Source organism: Neopsephotus bourkii, unplaced genomic scaffold (assembly GCF_033783945.1).
Source record: "Neopsephotus bourkii isolate Nb327-2 ecotype Australia unplaced genomic scaffold, CSIRO-AGI_Nbou_v1 NB_1572, whole genome shotgun sequence".
Classification (NCBI taxonomy): Eukaryota; Metazoa; Chordata; class Aves; order Psittaciformes; family Psittacidae; genus Neopsephotus; species Neopsephotus bourkii.
The window spans coordinates 1253124-1266007 of NW_026902048.1; positions in this window are offsets into that span (position 1 = coordinate 1253124).

Consider the following 12884-nt stretch of genomic DNA (forward strand, 5'->3'; position numbering starts at 1 on the left):
CGGTGCCTGAGGGGCGGTACGTGAGGGACGTGACCTAAAGGGCGGTGCCTGAGGGGCGGTGCCTCAGGCGCAGTACTTGAGGGGCAGTACCTGAAGGCGGGGGCGAGCTAAGGGGCGGTACATGAAAGGCGGTACATGCAGGCTGGTACGAGCTAATGGACAGCACCTGAGGGATGATGCCTGAGTGAACTGGGCCATAGCTTAAATAACAGCACGTGAGGGTGGGCGCGAGATGAGGGGTAGTATCTGTGGGGAGTGGCGCCAAAGCTGAAAGGCGGGAGCCAGCTGAGGGAGCTGAGAGGAAACTGAGAGGAAACTGAGAGGAAACTGAGAGGAAACTGAGAGGAAACTGAGAGGGGTTGTGCTGGAGCTGAGGAGAAGATTGATTATTCGTAGGTGCTGAGTTCTGGGACACTTCCAGTGTGAGCAGAATGGGCAGATTCCCTTTCGGTGAGGAAAAACCAGAGACATTGGGGGGGTAGTGGAGAGAATGCTGAAATGTCCACAGAAGGCAAGTGAAAACAAGCTGTTAAGCTCTCCTAGTCTGTAGAGGTGTGAGGGGAGGGGTGGCTCTGGTGAAGTTTTTTAAAGGGTTTTTTTGTTTGATTCTAGCTTGAGTATTACAAAGGCAGATAACGTGGAGGGGTTTTGGTGCTGGAGGATTGAATACGGGTCTAGGAAGAGTAAGCATAGAACAAGGGTCTCATTGAGTAGAAGCTGTAGTCCTACATAAATGCACATGCATGGCTTTCTGTGTTCTTTCATGGTACCTTCCAGAAGTCCTAGGTCTGTCTAATGCCTCATCTGCTCTTTACATTTATAGAGGGGAAGATACAAACACTGAAAGATTAAGTATGCTTTAAACTGAGTTAAAGCAATGGAAGGTCAGGAGCATGACGGGCTGTTTCAGTGTCTGAGTCAGTGCTCTGTAAGTATGGCATTTGGGGGATGGTTATTTTGACTACTAGGAAAGCATTCACACTTTAGTAATAAAAATTGCCTACATCATAGCTTCACTTGAACATAAATACATAGTGCAAACTCTCTAGCATTTGTCCTTATGAGGAAAAGAAACCTGGGAAAGTGCCAAGGCAGAGTGTCACTGTATGTTCCTGTTTATTCTACTTCTTATTTTTTCACATGTTTTATAAAATGTGTATCTCCAATGACTAATACTTGCAAGTAACCAATTGGTGCCAGTAAATGGAAGTACCATCTGTAAGAAACTCATTTTGAGAAGCCAAGTTCTCAAGCGTATGAGGAGGAGGCGTTAGTGAGAGATGACCAAAGTGTAGACCTGGTTTTGGTAGTCAGGATGATTTTAGGCTTATTATGTAAGCAGGATGTGAGAGGAAAGGGGAAATGGAGACCCAAATACAGGAGCTGTTGTTCAGTAGGAACAAAGATGAAATAACCATTAGTAAGAGAAAGGGGAGGAAAAACACAACATTTGGGAGGAAAGCCATTTATTTCAGTTAAAAATGTGGCTGAGGCTGATTGCTGACACAGCAAAGAGCACAGATCAGTGTGCTTGCTCTGTGTCATTCAGTGGCTGCAATAAAATGAAGGTTAATTAAATGAAAGGTTAATTAAATAAAATTGAGATCACTGCTCTCATTTGTTTCCTCTTTCACAGAGGAAAATAGAAGACCTTTGGGCTGAGGTCATGCACTGCTGATGTTGAGTAGTTGTGTGCTTATTGCTAATATTCTAGTCAGAAAATGTTTGAAATTCTGTTTTCTTTCTTTGAAGAGCAACCTCATGAGAATAAAAGGCAAGGTTGAGACATGAAAGCCAAGAGAACTGCTTATGCTTTATATAATAATGGTTTGTCCAGTGATATCAGAGACAAACTTTAATGCTCATCTATCAGTTGTCTTCCTACATGGCAAGAAGTTTGTGCAACAACAGCCTAAACTAAGAGGTTAACAATAGCATGTTTAATTGGCTTAAAATAAAAGCTGCAAAAGTGAGTAATGGTATTGGACAATCATTAAATGTTGAAGAATGAAAGTGGAGGGCAGCACAGCTGCACAATAATATGCTCTCTGTTTCTTCATGAAATTTTCCTTAATTAAGTGCTTGAGAAACAAAGCATGGGAGAACAGAAAGCAAGCAATAATTCTTTTCATGGAGTATTCCTTACTTCGTACAGTGCTGCCCTGGATAACACCAGTGAGCTCTAGAGAAGCTTTTATTTTAAGTGAATGAGAAAAGTGTCTTTAAAGTTCAGTGGCATGTTCTTGCCCATGTTGGGAAGCGTGAGCCTCCAAGGAGATCTCCCTGCTTGGAAAAGCATGTTGGGTGATGCAGTACAGAATTCCAAGGTAGCACCTTTTGAGGGAAGTTGCTTGATATTTTGACAACCATTTCAGGGCATTGGAGAATATCAGCTTTTGGCTCAAGTTTCCTATCTTGAAGACTGACTCATTTGACAAATACCTAAAATCAGTACGGCTGAAGTGACCCATTTCAAATGCAGAAGTAGAAGATTATTATGTAGGTTATTAGTCTTCTACATGTGGAAGTGACACGTGCACAAGGCAAGAGCAGGTATTCTAATATAAGCATGATATATTGTTGGCCATTCAATGTTCACCTGCTTACCAGTATTTGCCAGCTCTCACTTTCTGATACACCTCACTTCTGCCCTGGCAAAGCAACTACTGGGTTTTCTTCTTGCAAAGGGACATCTTCCTCAGATTTGTAAACTTGTTGTTATACTTTCTTTCCTCCTTCCCCCTCTCTCTTGTTGTGAGATGGGCTGGATGGCTAAATTGGGCTTTGTCAGCCAAGTTTAAAATGGTGACAGAAGAATAAATAGAAATGTATATAGCAAATTATATTCTGGCTGGCTACCGTGCTTATAAAAAGCTCTGCAGTAGACAACCTGAAGATGGGGTTATATAAATTGCGAGGTCTAATACAGGCTGTTAAAAGAAAAAGATGGAGTAGCACAAACAAGAGACAGAGTATTAAAGTCTGGGATCCACACACTTGTGAAATCAATAGAAATCATATGTTTCCGTTGAAAAAGACCTTTTTCTTTTCTTTATTTCTCCAAGAATTCTATTGCTGAGGCAGAAGATGGTAAGATTTGATTATCTTACAGCGTATCTTTGAAGTTGGTTCTTCCATTCTTAAAGCAATTTTGAAGCAACTGGCAATTCAGCATCTGCTTCTAACTCATATAAAACTGAATAAATGATGTCTTTTCTCTTGGAGATTGCTTCTCCTGGGATGCTGCCTTACTAAAAGTCAAATATTGTAAAAATGGTACTTGCATCTAGAATGGTCTCGAGCTTAATACACCGTTCCTTGCAGTCATAAGGAAAAATATAATGCCCAGTTGCACTCTGGATGCTGTTACTTGGTGTCCATTAGGGTTTAGCCTCTTTCCTATTACACAGGAGGAATAAGCAGCTGAGAAGAGAAGCTGCCTCTATTTTCTGAGCAAAAGAATATAAAATCAAGGTCAGTGTTCACTGCTTTGTTTTATGTAGCTGCGTTTCTGAAGTACAATTTGTTGCCTTAATTTGCGAGAAAGCACGTAAAAACTCCCCGCGTTCGGTAACTAAACTTGGGTTGTTTTTTTTAAACTCCCTGGATACCAGTCCTTAGCTTGCCCCTTTTAAGTTTGCAATACTGGTTACCACCACTGGGAGACACTATTTAATTGAGTTTGGGATGAAACGCTCACATTTGCTTCTATTGCCGTGTCTAATAGGCTAAAATTCAGCCTTTCAGCTCCTGTGAACAAACTGCTTTAAGTTGCTTGTAACATAACCAGACGAATTTCTTCTCAAAATAGACTAGAAATTGATGCTGTTCTGTAATACAAGAAAAAGTCTTGCAAGTCTCTTCAAGCATATCAGGAATATGAAGCTGCGTGATGTTTACAATTATTGGAGGCATAAAAGCAATTTATCACAATACCTGATATTTTACTGTAGAATGCATTTGATTTTCTTCCCACTACCCTTTCCTCCTTGGCTGCAGTTCAAAAGCTACTACATCACTGAATTGCAAAGTCATGTACTTTTTTGTTTCACTTGCTTCTGTACCTTCACTTTGTTTATTCATGGCATTTTGCTGTGTTTACTGATGAAATATTTCAGCTATTATTTAAAGGAAAAGAGCTTTTACAGTACCATTAATATAAAGCTTTAGCTGATTAAGGAGGTTTAGATTATTTGTCGATGACAGGATTTTGGTGGATTCCAGTATTTCTTCTTTCATAAAATAGAAATATAATTGTTATGCTAGAAATTATTAAAGCAATTTAGATAGATCAGAGGAGGAATTCACCATGTCACTTTTTTGTCGTAAAAATGTGTTTGGTTTGGTTGGAGCCTTCCCCTTGAAATGATGCTATGTGGTGCCTCAGCCATTGGAGTAGCTCTTGCATGGTTCAAAGGATAATCACTGTTAGAGATGGAAAGACCTAACAGGTCACCTTTTCCAGCCACTTCCAAATTGGGGTTGCTCCCTGTAGTATATCTAGCTCAAGTTTGGGGTCAGTGCTGTATGATACAATGCTCTAAGTTTTATTTATTTATATGCCGCAATATATAGGAAACAGAATTGCAGGGTGACTTTTTTTACCCTTGCTTTCAAAATAACAAGAAGTTTCTGTGTGAAACTGATTAATTTCCTCTTTGCTTTCTATCATAAGAAATTAAATGGGGTTGACCTATGGGGAGCTCTGATGTTGTGATTTGCTCTACAAATGAGGTACAAAAGGTTTTCCTTGAGAGTTCAGAGAGATATATTGAACCTAAAGGAAAGTATATTGTAGAATATTTTTGGCCTGCAGCTGTGCAACTTAGGGGCTTTATCTTTTTCTCACTAAAAGCTATGAGTAAAGACTTTTATGCCCATAACTGCTTTATCCTCTGGCAATTCACACTGCTTGGCTGGGCTGTGTAAATAAAAGTTTACTCTCTTTAGGTTTAATTGTTTACAAAGGAAAAAAAATAAGGTAAAAATAATTGTTCTAACTATTGTCAAGTACCAAGTGCTAGCCAGCAAATAGTCAAGTATACCCCCAATTGTGTATTGTAATACTTTAACTTATGCTGCTCAGTTCTGTATGTAATGATGTTATTTGTTTCAAGCTCTTACTGTGTGTGAAAACTGACCAACAATGGACATTTTGATTTTAGTTTAAAAGTCATAAAATGGCATATGTGCTGCTAACAACTGATTGTGCAATTTGAGGTTTTCATTTGGCAAATGTTCCAGCTTAAAATGTGTTTTTCATGATTATTGCTCTTATTAAAGCTCATTTGCTCTTTGTGGAAACTGAGTGCAAAAGGAATGTGAACAGTCAAAAGAAATCCATTTAAAAATTCAAATGAATATCCAAGGGACACGGATTGCAGTATTTGCCCAGCTCTACTGGGGATCATCTGCTGCTGATGTCTTATTAATGGGTGCCTTTGTCATTGTCCTTAAGGCTCTCATCAGAAATGCTAAATAGTTTTGTTATGACTTCATATTGCAGTCATTATGCAAAATTTCTTCTTGATATTGCTGAAATGCTTCTGTTAGAGTGATCAAGGTGAGAGTGTGCTCACCATCTGTCTGCTCCTTTTTCAAATGGGTTAAAAACTTTGTTGTTCTGATACCAGTTACTGGGTTTGAATGTGGTAGAGCTGAAGAAATTCAGGACATCACCCCATGCTAAAAGCTGAGACATTACTTCCAATGGCCTTGTTTATGCTAGTGTCAGGGACCCTGGTTAGCCTTCTGTAACTGCCTATGTTGGAAAAAATGCTTACCTAGTGATAGGAAGAATCTGGATTATCAACCATGAGAGCAAAACGCTGTAACTGCTGTTTATTAGCACTTAGACTGAGTTTCTGCATGCTAAGTTAAACCTTTTTTCTTAGCTTGCTTTTGTGGGAGCAGGATATGTATTTAAGGTTCTTTTCTCCACTGCTTTCATCCACAGGTATTGTCAAAGTAAAAAAAAAAAAGTAACTGTCCTTTGAGTGCCACACGTGTCATATAGTTGCCAACTTGCTGCTTGTTAATACTTCACAAAATAGTACAACATCTCCTCTAATCACATTTGAATCTTAGCAGTGTGATAGGTAATAGTTGTAGCTAAGGTGTCAGACTCTGCAGGGTAATGCATACTGGTGTTGCCTTTGCTATGTCACTTGGCACTCCATGGACTAGTGGAGGGTAGGGGGGACCCCAGGAGGTATCTCAACCCTCTTCATTAAGCAGGTTGACTAGGACTGTATTCAGTTGGGTTTTGAATATTTCCAAGGGTGAAGACTCCACAACTTCTCCTGGAAAAATCTTCATGCCTGACCACCCTGATAATGAAACTGGTTTTTCTTAGTTTCATGTAAAGTTTCCTTATTTTCAGTTTCTGCCCATTGCTTTTCATCCTGTCAACGAGCACCATTGCTTGTTGCTTGCCCAGACCAGAAGAGTCTGGGTCTGCCTTATTTACTCCCTCTGATGGAACTATACACACACAGATAAAATTCCCCCTCAAGCTTTCTTTGCTCAAAACCAGCCTGAGCTACTCTGTTGTTACACATTAAGCTAATGCCTAGAACTTTCTGGTGGGATAGACTTAAAATGAAATAGAGAAAATACTTTTCTGGGGGGTTGTTCCCTTGGATGGCAGTTAGGAATTATTTTATTTACAGATCAGTATAAATATAGAAGGCCAATTGATCTAAAATCCAGTGGTAAAGAATAAGTAGTTCTTCTTTGTTGTTGTTGTTTTAAATAAAGCAACAGCCTTCACATGTGAGCCTTGTAATTTTTGAATTAAAAATAGGTGTTAAAATATGGGTTATAAGTTTTGTACTGTAGTTAAATAGTGCAACATTTATGTGTCATAGTTCACTATTGTGTTGGGGAGTTAAAGTTATGTGAGCAACTGCATAGTTTTTAGGGGTAGAAAGCTAGAAAAGAATTTGCTGCATCATTCAGCCTGAGGTTTTGCAGTGGTTTCCTCATGCAAGATGAGGTCAAAGACTGGTGTTCCTCAGAAGGGTCTTGCTTCTTTACCAAACTTGTAAGTGCTTGAACTAAACCAAAGAAGATCAAATTATGTGCCAGCTGAGTGCCCCAGCCAGGATTTGAGCCAAAGATCCATTCTCTTGGTTCATCACCCTTGACTGTAAATAGTAGATTTCATTCTGGTTTATGAAAATATTAAGCTGGTAGTATAATCTTTTATAAGTTTCTGAAAGAGACTTGAGCTGCCATGTTAATGAGGAAACAGTCTAATTGGCTAATAAAAAGTTAAGAAAAAACAAGATATGAAAAATACTATCAGAAGAAGAAATTAAACCTTGGAGCAGTAGTTTATTCTTTGCCAAGCAGTCTGGACCAGAATACAGAGTTTCCCTGGGGAGAAGGTTGCACATCAGGCAGTCTGTCACCTCTGGCTGTTCCTGTGACCTCCAAAGGGAAAATCCATTGTGGATGTTGTAAGATGGGTCATTTTATGTCAATGCTTCAGGTGTGAAGAGGCTGCTATAGGTTGCCTAAGAAATTATAAATATAGATTAGTAAGAAGACAGCATTTCAACACATCCTGTTCAGAAAACTTTGTGTTTAGCTCTAGAAATGGAGCTGCTTTATGTGGCAGCTGATAAGATAAAGAGCTTTCTGGGAACATGAAGGATGTGAGAATGTCCATCAAATATCATAATGTTCATTTAAACTAGTAAGAGACAGCCCGATTTTTTTTATACTTTTTTTCATATTGATGCCTATTTTAGATATTTTTTTCCTGCTCTTTCTCAAATCCTGATTCCACATTCTAGGCTAGAGTGTGTGTGACTGAGGAAGTGCAAAGTGCCACTTGTGAGAAGGTGTCTCGTGTTGGACTAGCGAGTGCAGCTGCAGGTAAGGGAGTGGTTTCCTGCTGGTGCAAACTGAAGGGAAAAGAGCAGATCCAGTTCTGTGACAGAACATTCTGTGCTGAGTCAGGTGATGTGAATGCTTTTTAAGATATGGCAGCCTACACCTTTAGAAGCATGTAAGGAAGATGGAGGGACAATCTTGGGTTATTTCAATCTCTCTGCTTACAATGGAGTGAAGTGTGTTATTTTCCTGGTTATCTCACCACCACTTCTTTGTTTTCCTTCTGGTATGTCCTATGCCTTCAGTTTCATTTTTGGAATTTTATATCTCCCATTGATGACTTCTGTTCCTTATCTTCCCTTGATCCATTTCTGCTTCTCTGTTAGATTCTGTTCCCTTGAGTCTCTAACTCATGTCTCCCCATATGTCAGATTAAAAAAAAACCCCATGAATTATGGTATGCAAGGCTGTGAAAGGAACTACAGAATATTTATGCAGTTGCAGCAGGCTGACCATTAAAATTATTTTATTTCTACAGCATTTCAGATGCTGTGCTTGACAGTTTCATTTCAAAACTATTTATACTCATAAACATCTACAACTTCATTTCCATTATTTTCTTACTTTTTTTTTTGCTTATATTTTATCAACTTGGCTTTTTTTATTCAGGCCTGACATCAAACAAGTGGAATATGAAGCAGAAAAATGTTTTTTAAGAGAGACTGTAGCTTTTTACCTATTACGACATCTTTCTGTGTCCCAACATATTTTTACTTCAGTCTACTTCTCAGCTTCTCCTGTTTATTTGATCCACTGGTATGGCATGCAGAGGAGGCTTAAATGAAAGTTTCACCTGAGGATTGTGCCTGCTCATAGCTGAGGACCCTTACTAAAGCTGCCCTCCTCATAATTCACTAGTCCTCTTGCTCTTCCAGATAAGGCTTCCACAGGATGCCATGTGAAAGTGAAGGCTAACTGTGTTGCTTCACACTGAAAACATAGAGGGAGTAGTTATTTTGCTAAGCTAGTACCAGTGTGCATCACAGTAGGCGAGGATGAAGAATGATTGATTTGATTTTCTTGCTTTTCTAAATATAATGCTGTCCAAGCATTTATATATGTGACATTCCATTTTTCTTCTACTTCATTAGAAGGAAAAAAACCACCCCAAACCAAAATTTGCAGTTTTGCAAAGGAAACGACAACTTTCATAAAATTCTTGAACAACATCATTGTATTAAATTTGGGCACAGTTTGCCTAAAGAGATTTTTGAAATGTCATTCACTGGAGATCTGTAAGAACAACTAATTAAATGTCTGTTAGGAGAAGTCTAGGTGTAACTTGCTCCTTGTTTCAGTAACCATATCTGTGATTCCCAGGTTCTCCAGCCTAGCCAAACCACTGTCAGCTCTGAAGATTTCTCCGCTGACCACCAAGCCCCCCTTAGCGTAAGTGGTTGATGAAAACATAATGAAGACAGTGCTTGTGATGATTTCATAAATTACAGTTTGGAAACCACTAGACATAATGATGGCTTTGGCTCCCTCCAGCTTCATACTTCTGTGGTTCACTGCTGTTGCAATTCCAGGGTAGTGGTAGAGTAAGTTTGTGGTGATCTATGATAATAACTGCCTGAGCTACAGTCCTTCCTACAATCTCATTTGATTGCCATGGAGAGACTGCTTGCCCAGGGAAGGTCAGCAGGTTGGTTGCTTCCTGTTCAGCTAATTGGCAGGGTGACAACCACTGCCTGCCAAGCAAATGCATTTGTTAAATTTCTGTTGGCTGTGGAGAAAAACTGCCAATAGACAAAAGATGCCTTTTTTAAAAGAGCTAATTTGGATCTGGGTGAAGATGGGGTCTCCCCTGAAATCCCATAGTATCAGTATTAGCTGCTGTAAATGTGTACTAATAATATACACCCAAGCTCAGTCTGGATCCCTTTCTTTACCTGACAGTGCAGTGATAGGAGAGGGAAACTATTGATCTTAGTATAACATCATCCAGAACCAGGTAAATTTGATGTTCAGTTTTATGTACTTAAAGCTGATGCCAATTTAAAGTGCAAGAATATGGGAGAGATGAGGAGCTTTCTGAGTTAAGATGTGTGAGGCTGATGGACAGTCCCTTTGCACTTCTCCACACAGGGCAAACGTGAGGCCCAAGGGAATCAGTGCAAAGATTCTTGTTGATGTTCATGGGCTTTTGGTCAAGTCCTAAAGATAGAGTCAAGTTTTAAGGTGTTTTGACTTTGAAGCAATGGCTCGGATACAATGACATAATTTCCGTTATTTAAACTTACATGTTATTCATGATGCTGATCAGAGTATGCTTTACATCACTGCACTATTGCTGGGTTCATGGTGGTGATAAACAGTAGCCTTTGTAAGCCTGTGAAATTGTACACTTCTTTCACATGCTTCATTTAGCTTGTAGAAGTGCTCTTTAAGTTTTAAAGGACAAAAATTATGTTTGTTTTTGCTAATTAGAGATTACTGGGATCTAATGGTATTCTAAAAATATAGGAATACTTTTAGTACTGTTTCATCTTTGCCTCTTTCAGAGTTTTCCATACTCTGCATTTGTATGTAATGAGCCTGTTGTTGTCATCTCCCAGTAATAGAGGGCTATCTGTTTGGTATCCTTAGGATTTGCAGGTTTTAATTAGAATGGATTTATGTTGATTAGAGTTGATGGGATTGAAATGCCATGTAGTTATTAATTTCCTAGTTTTAATTTTGCTACTTAGTCATACATTACCGAAAATATCTTGGAAATAGATTTTTCCCCTTGTAAAGTGGCAAAACAGAGAAACAAATGCATTGTGGGTGCTGTCATTTTGTAGATATACTGGCAGATTCTGACTTCTTAGATTCTGTGAATGCTTATTGAACGGGATGAAAATGAAAAGAAATATTTGCAGCTAAGTCTTCATATAGTTTCTTTGAAAACTGAAATAAAACTGGTGGGAATTTCTTGTTAAGCTTTTCTTGTTTTCTTTTTACATTTAAAATGTCAGTATAAGTCCTAGGAATTTGAAAATTTTGAAATAGCCATTATAATGTTCGTATCTGTAGCATATGCAGTACAGACCTAGATTCTGTACAGAAGTTAATATTAACCAGCACATGGAATGCTATTGCTGTTTTTTGCAAGTAGAAATCGGAGGTGTAAAATAATTTGTGGTCCAGTCCACCAGTCATTACAATCAATGTAAAGATGTATCTTTAGATTTCACTGTAACAGGAGATGTTTTGCGCAGAATGCAGTAGCTTTGTAGGCTGCTCATCTCTGCAATGATGAATAAAAGCAGTAACAAAAAATCCCAGAGCAGATGAAAGTTCAAATTATCATCTTTTCAAAAGTCCCATGCTGAGCCCACTGATGATGAGGATAGCAGACTGCAGCACTGATACACAAGTCCAGGTGGCAGAATTTTGGACCCTCAGGTTTTATTTCCTGCTTTAACATCACAACTGTAGGCAGGTGCTTTTCTATTTTTGTTTTCACTCTTGGTTTCATTATTTTTTTATTTCTTCAGATTGTATATTACTGTGAATATATAGGATAAAGGAAGTCCTGGTCTTAAGAGCTCTGGGTGCTGCCTTAATGCAAATAAATTATAGTGGCTAAAGATAAATATGGACACAGAAAAGGGGGACAGTTGAGAGAATGTTTATATTCAGTGTTCACATTCAACTACTTCCTAAAACTTCAGGGTAAAAACCCATTCAGAAACCTATCATAAAGATGAATTCACAGCATCTTTCAGCTTCTCCTTTCTGTAACAAAACCCATTCCTCACAGAATGCAAGACTAGTGCACTCAAAATGTCTTTTAATAGAAATGTAGCAGAGCAATGTGCTTTCCACAGTGTGTCCAAATAATGCCAATTGCTGTAACAGTACATTTCATACAGATTTAAGTTCTGGCTGAAATACTATGTCTATCTGGAGTTCTGTCCATAATGTTATGTCTATCTGGAGACAGATGCCTGAAGAAAATGGGCTAAGCTTGATTATAAACTTCCCCAGCATATTTAGAAGTACGTGTAAATAAGGTATAAATAAAGGTATCACAGACTTGTTTGAGAATGCCAACCACAGGAATTTCTATGGGCTTCTGAATATTCTGGGCAGCTTTCTCCGGAGGGGTATTTCCTGAGGGAATGCCATCTCCTGGGTTTCTGTGTGAGGGAGCAGAACTTTGGGGCACCTCACTGTATTGGTGTAGGCAGATGATGTGAATCAATGTTGTTGTTCAGCTGGTGATTCTATGCCCTTTTTTGGTCTGTATGTGAGGATTAATGCCAGATTTCAGCCAGACACAGTGCTGGAACATCTAGCCCAGGTCATGCTTGCCTAGGAAGGTCGAATTAGATGATCTTTGAGGCCCCCTTCCAACCTGGGATTCTGTGAATGTTTTCTGATTTATTTTCTTTGTTTGTTTTTTTTTTTTTTTTGCACTACTTGGTCATTGAAAGTATTGGGATAATTTGAGAGAAATGTTGGATTTGAGAGAGTGGGTCCATATCCATATGATAAAAGGTAAAATAATGTCTTTGGAGTAGACCCAAACTCTGAAGGATGGCTAAGCCTTTTCTTAGCCTTTGGATTGAGATGTATTGTACTTTTCAAACCTTGGTAGCTTAGTCAACAGTTCTGAGACAGAATAAAGCAAAGAGCAGGTCCTATGAATGTAGGAGTTGCCTCCTAAGTGAGAATAAATTCTTGCAGATCGCTATTTGGATAGATCAGGGAAGTCAAACAGAATCTGTGCACAACTGGCTCTAGTTAAGACGGTATTTCCTACACTGCCTGCAAGGAATATGTGTGTTTGATTTGGACACTTTGTATTGGTAGAAGGAAGTTGTGCGTAACAGAGGCCAACACTATTATTCAGTGTTATTAATGATGTTGTCTCCTTGTAGTTTCACAAAAACTAGAAAACTAATAAATTTTACATATTGGAAAAAAATCACAGATAAATCAAACACATTTATAAATTTTTTAAAGTATTTAATATGTGTTACGAGGACAGA